The following is a 14,697-nucleotide window of genomic DNA, read 5'->3' as shown; positions in this document are numbered from 1 at the left end:
GCTGTTGTATGAAGACACACAAATGCCCAAGGCCACCAATGCGCCCTTTGGGCCTAGAGAAGTTGAGGGCATGACTTTGGAGCCAAAGGAAACCTGGGGCCTCCAAGGATCCCCCTGGAAACCTGGGTCAGCATAGTGCTTAGTTCTCCTGTGGGACCTCAAACTTTCATGACCCTAAAAGGGAGTGGTTGGTTACATTATGTATCCTAGGCACTTAACTTACCTCAGTCTAGTCCTGGCTTAACCCCACTCTACACCCTCCACCTCCAGCTCCATTATCTCCTCCTGAGGCTGTTTCTGGAGTCAGCCAAACCTAGGGCCAGCCCTGGCACCACTGTGGCAGAGGGCTGACCTCTGCCAAATAACCGCTGGTGGGCATCAGTGAAATAACAGATCACGGAGAGAGATCTCAGGATCTTGGCCTTCCCGCAGACCTGTGGGGGCCTGGCTGGGAGCTGGCTCAAGTGTTTTTGGTCCTGGCCAGAGCAAGGACCAGAGTGACTCAGGCCCAAATCCCGGGATCCAGCAGCTTCTGGTAAAGTCAAGCCATTGGGAAGCCCCGGGGTGTCCCCCGCCCCCACCCCAGGCCTGAGCCCAGGGAGGCCCTGGCAGGCCCGCCCCGCCCAGAGCTCATTAAAGCGGATTCCCGCCTGGGGAGGCGCGGGCTTCCCGGAGCCGGGCTGGCACCCAGGGGGAAGGCGGGGAACGCACACTTTGGGGACGGCGATGGACGCCCGCTGGGCCCGGGTGCGACCAAGGCGTGGCGCCGAGCGGCAGGGCCCCGGCGGCGGCGACCGGGGCTTCCCTGACTGCCCTCCCTAGAGGGCCCAGGAGGAGAAGACAGCGCGGGAGCCGGGGCGGGCGCGGAGGGAGGGGCGGCGCCCGGAGTGACACGGCCTGTCACCGAGGAGGCCGGCGCGCAGACCCTCCCCGCGGCCGCCGGCAGCCAGGGATTCCCCGGGCGAGGAGACCCTCCCCTGGCAGCCGCCAGCCGCGCCCGGGCCCATCTGCGACCCCAGCCGCGAGGGCATCCCGGAGTGGCCGGCAGTGAGGCCAAGCGGGCGGGAGAGGCGCCGCGGGCCAGCGGCGGGGTCCCCGTGCTCGGCGACAGGAAACTCTGGGGAGTGAATGGAAAGAAGTGGGTGGTCCGGCCCCTGCGACTTCCCCTGACATCACTGCCCAAATATGAGCTTCCCAAGGGCCGCGTGGCCTGGACAAGTGCCCCGCCGCCGGCGCCCGCCCGCCCACCCGGCGCCACAAGTGGCCGCCAGCGAGCGCCCGGGCACCGCCGGCGGAGCTGAGCCGGGCGGGAGCCGAGCGCGCTGGCTGAGAGCCGCGCGGAGGCCGGGCGCGCAGCCCAGCGCAGCCCAGTCCAGCGCGGCGCAGCCCAGCCCAGAGCAGCGGAGCCGCGGCCGCCCGCAGGTAAGCAACGAGCGCCTCGCGCGCCGCGCCCCCGCCGCGGCCTGACAGCCCAGGGAACGGGCATCGCCGAGCGGGCGGCAGAGGGACCGGAGGGAGCCGCATCGGTGGGAGAGGGCTGGGCGCGGGCGCGCGTGCAGTAGTGCGTCGGTGCCAACTCTCGGGACCCTTGGAGTGAGGGGCCCCGGCTTCTTCGCAGTCTACGGTGGCCTGATGCACGCGCTCTCAGCCAGCGTTTCCCAGACACTACTTCTGTCACCACCCTAGGGCGACACAAGCGTTCCCGCGTTCACATACTTCTCTGGCACACTTGCGCCTGGCACGGCCGTTGTGTACAGCCTCCTGTGTCCAGTGCAGATTCTCACCCTGGCGCAGCGCTCACCCCTCGCACCCTCGCACATCGTGGGACACTGCACACCCGGCGGGAGCTGCTGAATGGGTTTGGCAGCCCTAGCTTCCCCCCAGGCCATGCAGTTTCAGTCTGTCAGAGCCCACCAGCCTAGGGCTCCTCGTTGCTCATTGGGAGTGAGTTAAACTAGCATTGCTCTGGATCTTCCCGAGGAGCCCCTCCTCCCGGCATAATGACACCTGGCACTAGGGGTACATCCTATCGGGTTGTACCTGGCATAGTCAGGAGGGTGTGGCGACTGGGAGAGAGCTACTCCCACCTCACTGCCTGGGTGTTTCCAGAGCGGCTTCTACTCCAGGGGCATTTCTGAGAGAGCACCCTCCGCAACCCCCCTTAATCAGAGCAGGGTGCTTGGGCTTCAGACAGAAGTGGTGGTGGCTGCAAAACAGGTGCAGATGGCATCAGCCTTAGCATCTTGCAGGGATCTCTGCATAGTGGCCACAGTTGTTTATCTATAAAAATATAATGTATTGATTGATGTTTCATCAAGGACGTAGGGGAAACTGATAGAGCCAAATTATGGGTCTATCCCTTAGTGACTCTGGGCAGACTCCTTCATCTCTTTCAGGCTGTGTTTTATCAAAAATGGAATGAGTGTCCTCAGAGGTATGTTTTTAGGAAAGATTGAGATCACGTAAGTAAAAATTGTTTTGTAGATGTAAAGCCTTGTGCACGTGCCAGTAACTGTGGTTTGGATGATTTCTGGGCTGGTAGTTGTCATGGCTTTGCTCTGTGACTTAGAACACGCTTTCTGTTCCATCATCTGCAAAAAAGGGGTCACTAATAAGTGTCCTGTGTGCCTAGTAGCAGATTTTCCCAGTGTGTTCGGTGGATTGTTAGTTCTGAAAGCTGTTCCACCAGTAAAGGTTTCCCTGTTAGAGTAAGAATGGCAAATTGTGCAAGCTCTGTATTACCCTTTTGGCCAATTACAATCCATACTGGCAAATGAAAGGCTCTGAGAAGTCCTGCAATAAAAGAATCTGTTTAACTTTGTCCGGCCCAGCATTTTTTTCTAGTTGGCTCTGGGGCCCTTTTCAAGTTAGTAGGCTTGCTCTCCAAGGAAACAGTGCTTCAGGGGCTACCCACAGAGATGATGTAGTGTTGTACAGTTGCAACCAAACTTTGAGAGCTAAATTCTAATTGCTCTGTTTTAATGGAAAGTAAGCAGAAGCCCAGAACAGTTAAGAGGCTCATCTGAGGTCACACAGCTGAACAGTGGCCCAAGATCACCCAGTAGTTAGTGGTAAAGCATGGACCACATCGTGACTCCCCATCCAGTGCTCTCACCTCATTGAATGACATCCAGAAGTTGACAATTCTCCTCTAGAACCAGTCTTGCTGCTTTGTATGGACACTTCACAGAATGTGTTTAAAAAACATAAAGATTCAAATAATTTATTGTTGAATGAATTAAGTGATGATCAGTTACCTACTCTGTGCCATTCTTTTTGGGGACTTTAGCATGTAAAGTTCAACCAGATGTGGAGCCTGTGGTGAAGAGCTCGGTAATGGTACCACTCACACATGCATCTCTCACACATGCACACATACGCACGTGTGTGCACTCTTACACACTCAAACACCCATTTCTACACACAAGTTTGTTCCTGCACGTGCACACACCCACAGCCCACTCCAACGCACTCACACATGCCATCCTGTACACTCATTTGCACACACAACCCTGCTCCTCTGCACACACCTGCTCCCATGCACTCTCGCTTATGCAATCCTGTATACTTGTTCACACTTACACATCTGCTCCTACGCACATTCTCACACACACATTCATCCCATTCTATTCTAGGCTGCAACTATGAGGTAGTTGTGGTAATGGGGATGTCTGCTTGTCCCCATGTCCCCAGAGCTGGTGGAGGGGGGCCTGGCACCAGCTCCCCAAGATGAGCACATGGGAGTGATTTGCAGGGCCAACCCAATGCCACATTTCCTCCATGTCTCCCAGTTTCTTCCATTTTCTTCCATACTTGCGGATATTGGCCAGCTATTGCTTAGTTGCATGTGATTGGACAGCCACAGCTCTGGCTTCTCCTGTGCTGTTTGTTTTAATCAATGTCAAAGCACTGTGAGGGCAAGGACTGCAGCATCTAGCAGAGGGCCTGGCATATAGGAGAGGGTCAGTAGCATTTCTTGAATGAGTGTCTGCCAGATGCTAGGATGGCCATGACCCAGGCCAACATCCAGGGGGGTTTGGTGAACATGTTTGCTGAGTGCCTGTTGGGCCCTGGGCACCATTCTAGGGACTACAGCAGTGAAAACTATTTAAGCCCTTCTTTCAGGGAGTTTGCGTTCCAGTGGGAAGAGAAATAATGAATATTAGTGAATCAGATAAAGCTAAGTCATCATATACACGCTGAAGAAACTCAAACAAAGCTGTGTGATGGAGAATGCCAGGGAGGAATGGGAGAAGCTACACGTGGGGGCCCAGCGAGTTCTCTGAGGAGCTGACATTTATCTTGAGATCTGAGTAATGAAGAAGTGACAGCCTTGCAAAGCTTTGGGGAAAGAATATTTGTCATAGACGAACAGCAGGTACAAAGGCCCTGTAGAAGAAAGGAGCTGGGCTAGGGACCAGGAAGAGGCCGTACTTGCAGTTTGCTGCTGATTTTCTTGCCAGCACCCTTTGGAGGGGGTAACTGCTGGTGTTTGATCTGAGACCTACTTATCTTCCTGGTTCAATCACTAAAGCCAAACAGTGCATCCTGGGCTTTGTGGGGCGGGGCTGCCCTCTAGATCTGTCCATCCCCAACCCCTGTAAATGAGGAGAAGGTCAGACTTCTAAGGCCCCTCTTAGCTGTACTGTTACAGAATTTGATGCTGTGTTTGCAGGAGGTTTGCAGGAGACCATTCAGGTGGTCCATCTGGAAGGATCGTGAATTAGTTGTGCTGCTTCCATTATTAATAACCATGATGTCATACATCTGTGCGGTTCCTGATCGGCTGCAGAGCACTCTCCCTTATTATCCTGTTCACTCTGTGGACTAATCTGCCAAGCGGGGGATGGGATGGAAAGAGCGCAGACACTGCCACACACTGCCGCAGGCTCACCCAGGCCACTTCACCCCCTTGAGCCCCTGCTTCCTCCACTGCAGAGCAGGATCACAGGAGAACCTGCCTCCCAAGGCTGTTGGTGTGGTGAAATGAGAACATGCACGTCAAGGCCCCGGCATGTAGTAGGCACTTGGTAACTGCTGGTTCCTGTTTTACAGATGAGGAACTCCGAGCTAAGAGGGATCATGACTTTTTTTGTCTGCTTCTGTGTCCCTAGTCTTCCCAGCCCAGGGCTCTGGGTCCATACTTTTAATAACTATTGGGTTGAGTTGAGTTGCCTGTGGTCAAATAGCTGGTAAACGGCAGAGCTAGGCCTCAAACCCAGGACTCTGGGCTCCACAGTCCTTTTTATAAACATCACGCTCTTTGGGAATAATTGTCATGGTTAATAAAGACGAACCTTCACATGCATTTCTGAATGAGTTATTGTTGCTTGGGAGAATCTTAGAATTGGAAGGTCTCAGGGGTTTTGAGGTGTGATATTCTTTGTAAATCAATTAACAAATTTCTTAAGAAACATTTTAGAACCTTCCAGAAAAGGGTGTAGTTGTAAGAAAATGGTCTGAGAATTGAGAGCAGTGGTTCTTAACCAGGGGTGCCAGGTGCTGTCACCTGAGGGCTTTGAACAGAAGAGCTCCAAGTTCCACCCTGATTGTCTGGGGAGAGTCTGGGGACAGCATGTGGGCATGTGGAGAAGTGCCCCGGTGCTAGATGTTCTGCCTGGGATGAGAAGCCCAGCCAGCAGGAGGCCCAGGAAGTCAGGCAGGCCTTCCATCTGCCTCCCATTTCCATCTGTCCTTGGCTGTGGCTCCGACCCCCTTGTCCTGGACCTACAACGGCCACATGGTAGGAGCATGAGCGATGGCGTCCCACAGACCGGAGTTTACATCTCCTGCTTTCTAGCCCTGTGCCTTTCCTATTTGCTTTGCCTCTCCTAAACCTTAGCTTCCTGATCTGTGATGTGGGAATGCTCACAATTACCTACAGGGTGACAGATGTCTCATTAGATACTTGTGCCTGGCACTTAGTAGGTGAACCATAAACAATAACTAGTTTCAGTTGTTAGGATGAAAAATTAATGAGAATAATAAAAACTGCAGTATTTGCGAATGAATCAGCTGCTCCTAAAGGGGGCAATAAAATAGACCAATTTGCCCCAAACACCAGCCTTTGGGAGGAAGGTACATTCCATGCCATAAGCATCAGCCTTTGGGTGAAAGAATTACCAGCTCCACCATCTTCCTAAACCTCTTCATTGTATAACCATTGCTCCATGGAGAGCTGAGGGGCTGAATGGGGACCAGGGCCAGCATCACTTCCCATGCCTCTGACAGATCAATGGGCTCAGAGATGAGGATGTGAGCTTTGGATATCAGTGTGAGTTCAGGCTTGTACTCACCTATATCAGCCTGGTCTCTTGCTCCTGAGGCCACCATGTGGGGAAATTGGGGTGTAAACACCCAACTTGTGGGAGTCTCGGGAGGTTGTGCTTCTCACTTTACTGTCGTTTATTCATTTATTCAACAGTGGATTGGGTCCTTCCGGGGGCTCAGCTCTGGGCTAAGCACTAGGAGAGAGCCTGTGTCCTCCAGAAGCTTAGAGTTGAGCAAATCCACCACCCACAAGCCGCATGGCCATGTGCAAGTTGCATTTCCTCTCCAGGTCTCAATTTCCTCATCTCTAGAATGGGATCATTCTGGTTACTTCCCCAGAGGAATATTTTGTTGTTTTTAGGGACCCAGCCCAACAGGCTCTGGAGTGCTTTCTAGGCCTTAGGATCTCTGATAGAGTGGTCAGGCAGAGAGAACAAGGGCTTTCTTACCAGGAGGAACTTGATTCTGATGCTGGTCCTCCCTTTTCTTACTGCGTAATTTGCTGCATTTCTAAGTTCTCTGTGTTTCATTTTCTTCATTTATGAAATGCAGTTATAATGCTTTCATTGCAGGGTACTGTGAGTGTTAGTTGAGATGATCATATGAAGTACCTGGCTCTGAACAAATGTAACCCCCATTTCCTTTCTGTCTGGCTCTTAACTCTGCTGCCTGGTGCATTGCTGCTTTGGAGAGTCACCTCAGCCCATCAGTTCCCAAGTTCCAATACCCAGGAATGGTCAGGGTAGGCAGACAATCAGATTAGAGCTCCAGGTAATAAGCACGTACGTGTCCCTTGGTGAAAGGTGTGCATGGGGAGATGGTTCCAGCCCACAAAGGAATCGGGGCCAGGGTACAGAGCTGGGAGTCCTGGGTTCTGTTCCTGGAACTGCCACTAAGTACTGTGTGTCATTTGCCAGTTCCCTCCCCTGTCTGAACCACAGTGTCCTCAGCTGCAGGCTGGCCTGCGGGATCCCCTGGGTTTCTTCCTGCTCTGAGAAGTCCATAGGCCTTTGATGTGCAAGTGCTGAGTGAATACAGTAAGGAAGTGAACTGGCTGCTTGTGGGGGTGTGGGGATTTTACCAGCTTTTTCTAGCCTGGACTCTGTTGGAATTGATTGTGTGAGGAAGCCAGCAGACAGGCTCTGGACAAGGAAGAGACTGTGGTTTCTAATTGGCAGAGCCACTTATGGGAGAGAGGGCAAGCAAAGAAACGTTAATGACATTAAATTAAATTAAAAGAAAGGCATTACCCTATTTTTTTTTCTTAAAGAAGACCCAAAGGGCTCTGAGCCAAAGAGCCTTGCTCTTATTTGAATTCAACAGTATGTTTAGGTGTAAAGAGTTATTTTCAAGTTACCAGGGTGGAGGCAAGAGATTACAGAGTAAAACCAAACATATAGTCATTTATTTAGCAGACATCTGTTGAGCCCTCACTGTATGTCAGGGGCTGCTCTAGGCACTGGGGTACAGCAGTGACCAAAACAGACCACAATTGGGGCTCTCAGGCAGCTCATAAACTGGTGGAGAGAGGCCAATCGTGAACAAAGGAACACGGCAATAGGGAATGTGTCAGATGGGGGTCAGTGCCGTGGAGAAGCATGAAGCAGGGTGGGAAGTTAGAGAATGCCATGGGGAGGGATTCAGGGGCTCTTTTCTCTCTCTCTTTCTCTCTTTTTTTTTTTGAAATGGAGTCTCGCTCTGTCACTCAGGCTGGAGTGCAATGGCACAATCCCTGCTCACTATAACCTTCTGGATTCAAGTGATTCTCTCACCTTAGCATCCCAAGTAGCTGGGATTACAGGCACCCGCCACCACGCCTGGCTACTTTTTGTATATTTAGTAGAGACAGGGTTTCACCATGTTGGCCAGGCTGGTCTTGAACTCCTGACCTCAAGTGATCTGCCCACCTCGGCCTCCCAAAGTGCTGGGATTACAGGCATGAGCCTCCACGCCCGGCCTCAGAGGCTCTTTTCTGTAGGATGGTCAGAGAAGGTGTCACTGATACGGTGTCCCATGAGTGGAGCCGTAAAGGAAGTATAGAACTGAACAGACTAAGGAAAATTTCCTTTCTCTATGGGGCACATGGAGGTCTATGGAAACATGTCATTTGAAGCTGGAAGGGTCAGCTCGGTCAGACAGCTCAGTCTCTGGGCTGTCCTGCTTTGGAAACAGTGTATCAAGTCTGCTTAATGATAATCGTTACAGCAACATTAATAATAATAATAATAGTGAGCCACATGGGATAGGGCTTTAAGCCTTCAAAATGTCTTTCCATGTAGACCGTCTCATTCAGCTCTGTCACAAGCTGGAAGGTATTATCTCCAGACTGCGGTTGAGGAACCTGAGAATTATAGATGTGGGGTGACAAGCCCAGGACTGTATCAGAAATGAGGGGCAGATTGGACACTCAAGCCCAGACTTGCTGTCCACTGGACACCGTGTTTCTCCCTGCAGGGCCGCTGGGATCTACCACAGTACCCAGCATACCCTCTTGCATGCAGTAGAGAATGGTATCTATTTCTTGAAAACAATAATAAATCCACAGATGAAGAAGGCATGACAACTAAATACCATATTCTATACTGGCATGAATTCTGGAGCAGAAAAAGGACATTAGTGAAAAAACTGGTGAAATAGTTACTAGTAATGTACCAATGTTAATGTCTTAGTTTTGACAAATATACCTGTTATGTAAGATGTTCGCATGAAAGGAAACTGGGTAGAAGATATATGGGGTCTCTGTTCTATCTTTGCAACTTTTCTGTCAATCTAAAACTATTCCAAAATGAACATTTTATTTAAAAATAAATGAATGAATCCACATACACTTCCACTAGCTGTCCTCCTCTGGATTGCTTAGGAAAGCCATAAAGAGTCAGTAAGTAATTAAATCTCTGCTGCTGGTCACCCGAGCATACTATCCCGAGTTGCCTGTGTGAGAAGGAGCAAAATTATAAACCAGTGCCTGTAACAACACTGGCAGAGGAATTTTCTGTTGGAGATGTCTCCCCCAGGGACTGCCCCCAAGTGAATTTCATGTATACCGTATAACTTACATTTTAACCTATGCCAAGTATGCCCTTTGTATTTGGTGAAGGTTCACCAACTCAATTTCACTCAATGCTATAACAGACAGAAACACGGTTTTACTTGTAGAGCTATATCATGTGACCAATATCTATATAATGAATTGCAGTGACTGATAGCTGGGAAGGAGTAGGTGCAAGGAGAACAGAGTCAGAAGAGTCAGAGGGCTGGAAAGGCTTTAAAGGTGATCTGGTTTTCTTTCGCAGTAGAAAACATTTAGGCCCAGGGAGAGGTGTCTCATGGAGTGGATGAAAGAGAACAGGGGCCAGGGGATTTAGGGGCTTAGTGCCTCATTCTCCATTCACAAAACAAGTGAGTTGGCTTAGGTGAGTCTCTGGGGACCCTTGGGCTGAAAGCCACTGAGCAAGGGATTGATCCAGGCCCACCCAGCAACTGCTGAACCACACAGCTCAGCCTGTCCGGGACACCTGGCCTCCTAACGGTTTCTTGCCTTGGCTTGCGAACATTTGGTGTCACCCTGAAATCTAGGAGGGGCACAAGATGCCCAGGTGGGCAGGAAACCATCATTATCATGGGTTGATTAGAACCCATCTGTTTTTTAAAAGGGTAGGATATCTGGGCTCTTTATTTTAAGCAAGCTCTGATCTTATGAAATAAAACAGTCCAGCTTTTCCCATGGTGTGTTTGTAGACCACAAGTGTCATGGGGTCTAAAAATGTGTTACAGGGAGAAAATGAAAGTCCAATGGCCAATAAAGATCCTTATCCTGTAGGAATTCTCAGTCTTTAATATGCAAAAGTGCATTGGGTATCTGCAAAATAGTGTGTATGTGTGAGGGTTGTGAATGTGAGTGTGTGTGTAGAGGTGGGTACTATGTGCAATTTTTTAAGATTAATTGATCAGAGAACAAATGTATATATATGTTTCATACACACACACACGCACACACACACATTTAGGCACACACAGAGTAGCTGGAGAAGAGTTCCACAGAAAAACATTTGGGGAAATGCTAAGGTTATCTGAGGTCAAAGCTAAAAAAATTAACGTGAATCAACAGTGACTCAAAACTTATTTCTGCGTGTTAGTTTCAGCATGTCAGTTTCTCACATTTTTTCCCACTTTGTTAGCTTAATTTCTTTTTTCCTCAGAAGAAAAATGGCATGCAAATGATCCTTCTCCCTTCCCTACGTGCGGTGCTCATGGGAGGAAGAAGTATTGTGTGTGCTTATTGAGACGAGGGTAACCAAGCTCATGTGACAGATCAATGGTGGGTTTGTAACCCAGAAACCCACATGTGACATTGGTGTTTAGGAACTAAAAACTAACCTTATTTTAAAATGCCGTTAAAGACCAAAAACCCTTTTGTCAAACCTAGCTTTCACACGCGGAGTTGCCAGCACCTGCATGGACACAGGTGTGTTTGTTACCCCGCAGGGCAGGCTTCTTCACTGGTCAGTGTGCCTGGTCAGTGGAAATGCCCAGTGAGGTGGGACACCCTCTGATTTGATGATGATTTCTCACTAGGCTGATCTTCACCTGACTCCTGATCCCAGCCTTTCACCGCTCCACGTTGCTCATGGGGTGAGTCCTGTAGATTGCCTGGCCTGCTCTTTAAAACTCTTCCCATCCCGGGCCCTGCCTCAGCTTCCACTTTCCCTGATCCTCGGCCCCATGCGTAAATCCTGCCCCATCCCAAATCCCGCTCCTCACTCCTCCAGGCACGTCCCCAAGCATGTCAGGGTTAGGGGCCAATTCCATGCTGTGATAACCTCTCGTCAGAAACTGGACTTCAGTTTCCTTTCCTGGCATATGAGAATAATACTCTCTTAAAGGCTCTGCAAATAAAGCAAAGGATAAATAACAGAGAGGGAAATTTTAAGGGAGAATTTTCTTTCTCTGTGGAGTAGATGGCAAGGGATATGTGGGAAGGCTTCAGAAACAACTAATTGGTGATGAAGTAGTTAGCTTAGCTAGTCCTTAAGACTCTGGCGTGTTCTTATCTGACCTGTGTGACCTCAAACAAGTTACTTGACATCTCTGAGCCTCCCTTTCCTTGGCTATAAACATGGACTGCTGTGACCACCTCTCAGGGCTTTGAGTCAATGCTGTGAAGTTTGTCAGGAACCCAGAACAGTGCCAGGTGCATAGAAAGCTATGTATTAGTTATTATTTAAAGAATTATTAGTTAGAAAATTATTGTTCTATCAACCAACTAAAAACATAACCAAGTTTTAAAAAATGTGCAAAAGATAAATGGATAGTACACAGATGTAAAAATGGCCCACAAATATATGACTAATGCTCTAGCCACTAAAAAAACCAAAGGATTGTAAATTAAAAATGAGATTATTATTGCCTAGAGGTAGCAAAATGTAAAAAAAAAAAAAAAAAAAGAGAGAAGATCTGGTACTGGCAAGAGCCAAAGGTCCTTAAGAATCTAGATTGGTGTCAATGAAAATTATAAATGCATATACAGTCATTCCTTGGTATCCATAGGGAATTGGTTCCAGGACCCCCTGAGGGTGCCAAAATCCACAGCTACTCAAGTCCTTTATATAAAATGGTGTAGTGTTTGCACATAACCTACACACATCCTCCTGTATACTTAAGTCATCTCTAGATTATTTATGATACCTAATACATTGCCTACATATCACTTCATTTATGTGGATCACATAGTCCTTGGCACACAACAAATTCAAGTTTTGCTTTTTGGAACTTTGTGGATTTTGTTTTTTGTTTTTGTTTTTGTTTTTGTTTTTTTGAGGTGGAGTTTTGCTCTTGTTACCCAGGCCAGAGTGCAATGGTGCTATCTCAGGTCACTGCAACTTACACCTCCCAAGTTCAAGCGATTCTCCTGCCTCAGCCTCCCAAGTAACTGGGATTACAAGCGTGCGCCACCATGCCCAGCTAATTTCCTGTATTTTTAGTAGAGACGGTGCTTCACTGTGTTGGCCAGGCTGGTCTCGAACTCCTAAACTCAAGTGATCCACCTGCCTTGGCCTCCCAAAGTGCTGGGATTACAAGTATGAGCTACTGCACCCAGCTGGAATTTTTGTTCCAATTATTTTTGATCCTTGATTGGTTGAATCCATGGATATGGAACCCACAGATAGAGAGGGCTGACTGTGCCTACTTTGGTCCAGCAATTCTCTGGCTATAGAAAAATATGTACTCAAAGATATATGTGTACAAAGGTACTCCCTTGTAGCATTGTTTGTAGAAGAGAGAAATTGGAAATGACTTCAGTGTCCAGCAGAGACAATGCTTAAAAGGTTTATGGTGCATTTGTGCCAGAGAATACTTTGTGGCCATTTCAAAAGAAAGACATGATCCTTCAGGTCCTAATGTGGGAGGATATTAAGAATGTATTCTTAACTGGAAAAAGGTTTCTGTATAATATGTTTAGGACAATCTCATTTTTACACAGAAAAAGTTAAACAGTTAAGTCTGTGTGTGCACATGTAGCAGTGTTTCTGCGCTCGGGGAAACAGCCTGGGAACATGCCCAGTGAACTATGCCTGGTGGTTTCATCTGGGGAATAGGCTTTGCGAGGATGACGCAGGACTTGTCTACTTCTTACTTTAAATATCTCTTTATTTAAGAAAAAAAAAATAAACACAGAAAACAAAAAAGAAAGCACAAGAAAATAAAGAGAAAAGAAAAATCTTTACATTACAGGATTGTTATGATGATTACATGAGATCATAATACTTGACAAATATTTAACACAGTGCCTAACACTTAGCAAGTGCCCAGGAAATGCTTCTAGCCTCTTCTTCCTTCCTCAGAGTCTGTACCTCCCCTGCCCCCGCCATGCCCATCCCAGTGTTTTTCCCTGACTGTGAGATCAGTAAGCACGCAGTGGTGCTTCAGCAGCGTCAACACACGTCACCGTCCACGTGTCTGCCCTTGTAGGGCCGCCAGTCTAAAGCACCCACCCCTCCCATTCCCTGGCAGTCTCTCGGATTCTTTCTTCTGAAGAGCTGCCATCCTTAACCGGGTGCTGCCCAGCCACACCTCCTGGCTCCCAGAAGGAGCCTCTGGCCACCTTGCAGTGTGGGGCTGCCTTTCTTACCACCACTTTCCAAGGGTGAATCTTAAGGATTTGGGTCATTTCTGTTTGTTTCTTTTCCGTTTCCGTTCCCGGCCAGGCTTTCCCACCCCCAGGGATGTGGGCTTTCCTGACTCCCTTCCCCCATGAGCTTCCACCTGGCCCTGATGAATTCCATCATGCCTGCTTAAAACCATTTTACTTGCAATTTGCTAATTTAATTCTAGTCTTACAGAATTTTGGCAACCCTGCCAAATTGGGTGCCAGATGCAGATTTAATGAGCATATTTTCAGTTATTTCTTTCCTGTCTTCATGAAGATGCTGAAGAGAACAGGGTCTGGAACTCATCCCCAGGGGACTCCGTCTCCAGAGCATCCCTCCCCGCATTTGATCCTGAGCCACTGTGCGTGACCCTCCAGCCAGGTCTCTCCCCATCTAATGGGAGGAGATCTTTGGAGAAGGAAGCTATTATCACATCGTCTCCTAGTCTTAGAAGCCCCAACCCAATTCCCATCATTTGGAATTCATAGGAAATGTATTTGGGGAAAATTACTTATTTCCTTCAGCGCATGTCTCCCAGCAGCCATATGCAGCTCAACAGATGTTCAAGGATTCATGTATTTAACAAACACGTATTGAGCACTTTTTAGAGGGATTTCTTGCAGTGTGGCCTGTTGACTAACTGCAACAGAATTATGGTGGGGAATGAGGAGACTGGGGAAATACAGATTCCTGGGCCCTGCCCCGCAACTGTAGAATCAGACAGTGGGAGAAGGTGGAGCCTGGGATTCTGCAACCCAGAGGATTCTTACACCTTCGGCGTTTCCACACGTGTTACCTCATTTCAATTCATCCCAACCCCTCATGGGAGACGTTTTTATCTCCCAGAGTAAGACTCAATGAAGTCAAGGGGGAGGCTCAGGCCGCAAAGTGATGAGCATCAGAACTGGGACTCTACTCGAGGCTTTTGAGTCTAAATATAGAGCTCTTTCCATCTTCCCGTAGCAGCGGCTCAGGGCCCAGGTCTGTTACCCATGATCCTAATATTACATGATCCAAAGCAGGTCTGTGCCTTCTCAAATAAATCCACATCTGCTCTGCTGTGCAGACAAAGACTCAGAGGCTCTGAGCATTTGAGCTACCAAGCCATCAAGTGTGCAGCACTGTCAAAGCAGAATCCAGGACCCATACCACATTGGACTCTAAATTCTGTGCCAAGCAGTGCCAAGGGCTAAATGGAGCATACGATGGCCTTTACATCAAAGATTGGGTGGGAGAAACAAGTAGAGTTCACCGGCTTCGGTGGCAGAGGCCATGACTT

At 48.8% G+C, this 14,697-nt stretch overlaps 1 protein-coding gene across 9 annotated transcripts in view; it reads left to right on the top strand.

Moving 5' to 3' along the window:
• Positions 1 to 14,697, top strand: part of HIVEP3 (HIVEP zinc finger 3) — a 523,736-nt gene that overhangs the window by 364,688 nt on the left and 144,351 nt on the right. Inside the window, exons 1-2 of one of the 9 annotated variants that reach the window (XM_021921869.2) lie at positions 1,365 to 1,422; positions 10,846 to 10,902. The exons of 6 other annotated variants lie outside the window; for them this stretch is intronic. The gene's annotated coding sequence lies outside the window, so the exon portion shown is untranslated. Of the gene's footprint in view, positions 1 to 1,358; positions 1,423 to 10,845; positions 10,903 to 14,697 lie in introns of those variants that run through there. 2 more of the 9 variants (XM_017960375.3, XM_017960373.3) reach the window with 2 other exon arrangements.

This window comes from Papio anubis, chromosome 1, assembly GCF_008728515.1.
Source record: "Papio anubis isolate 15944 chromosome 1, Panubis1.0, whole genome shotgun sequence".
Lineage (NCBI taxonomy): Eukaryota > Metazoa > Chordata > Mammalia > Primates > Cercopithecidae > Papio > Papio anubis.
The sequence above is the reverse complement of the archived record's forward strand: the minus strand, read 5'-3'. Positions and strand labels throughout refer to the sequence as shown.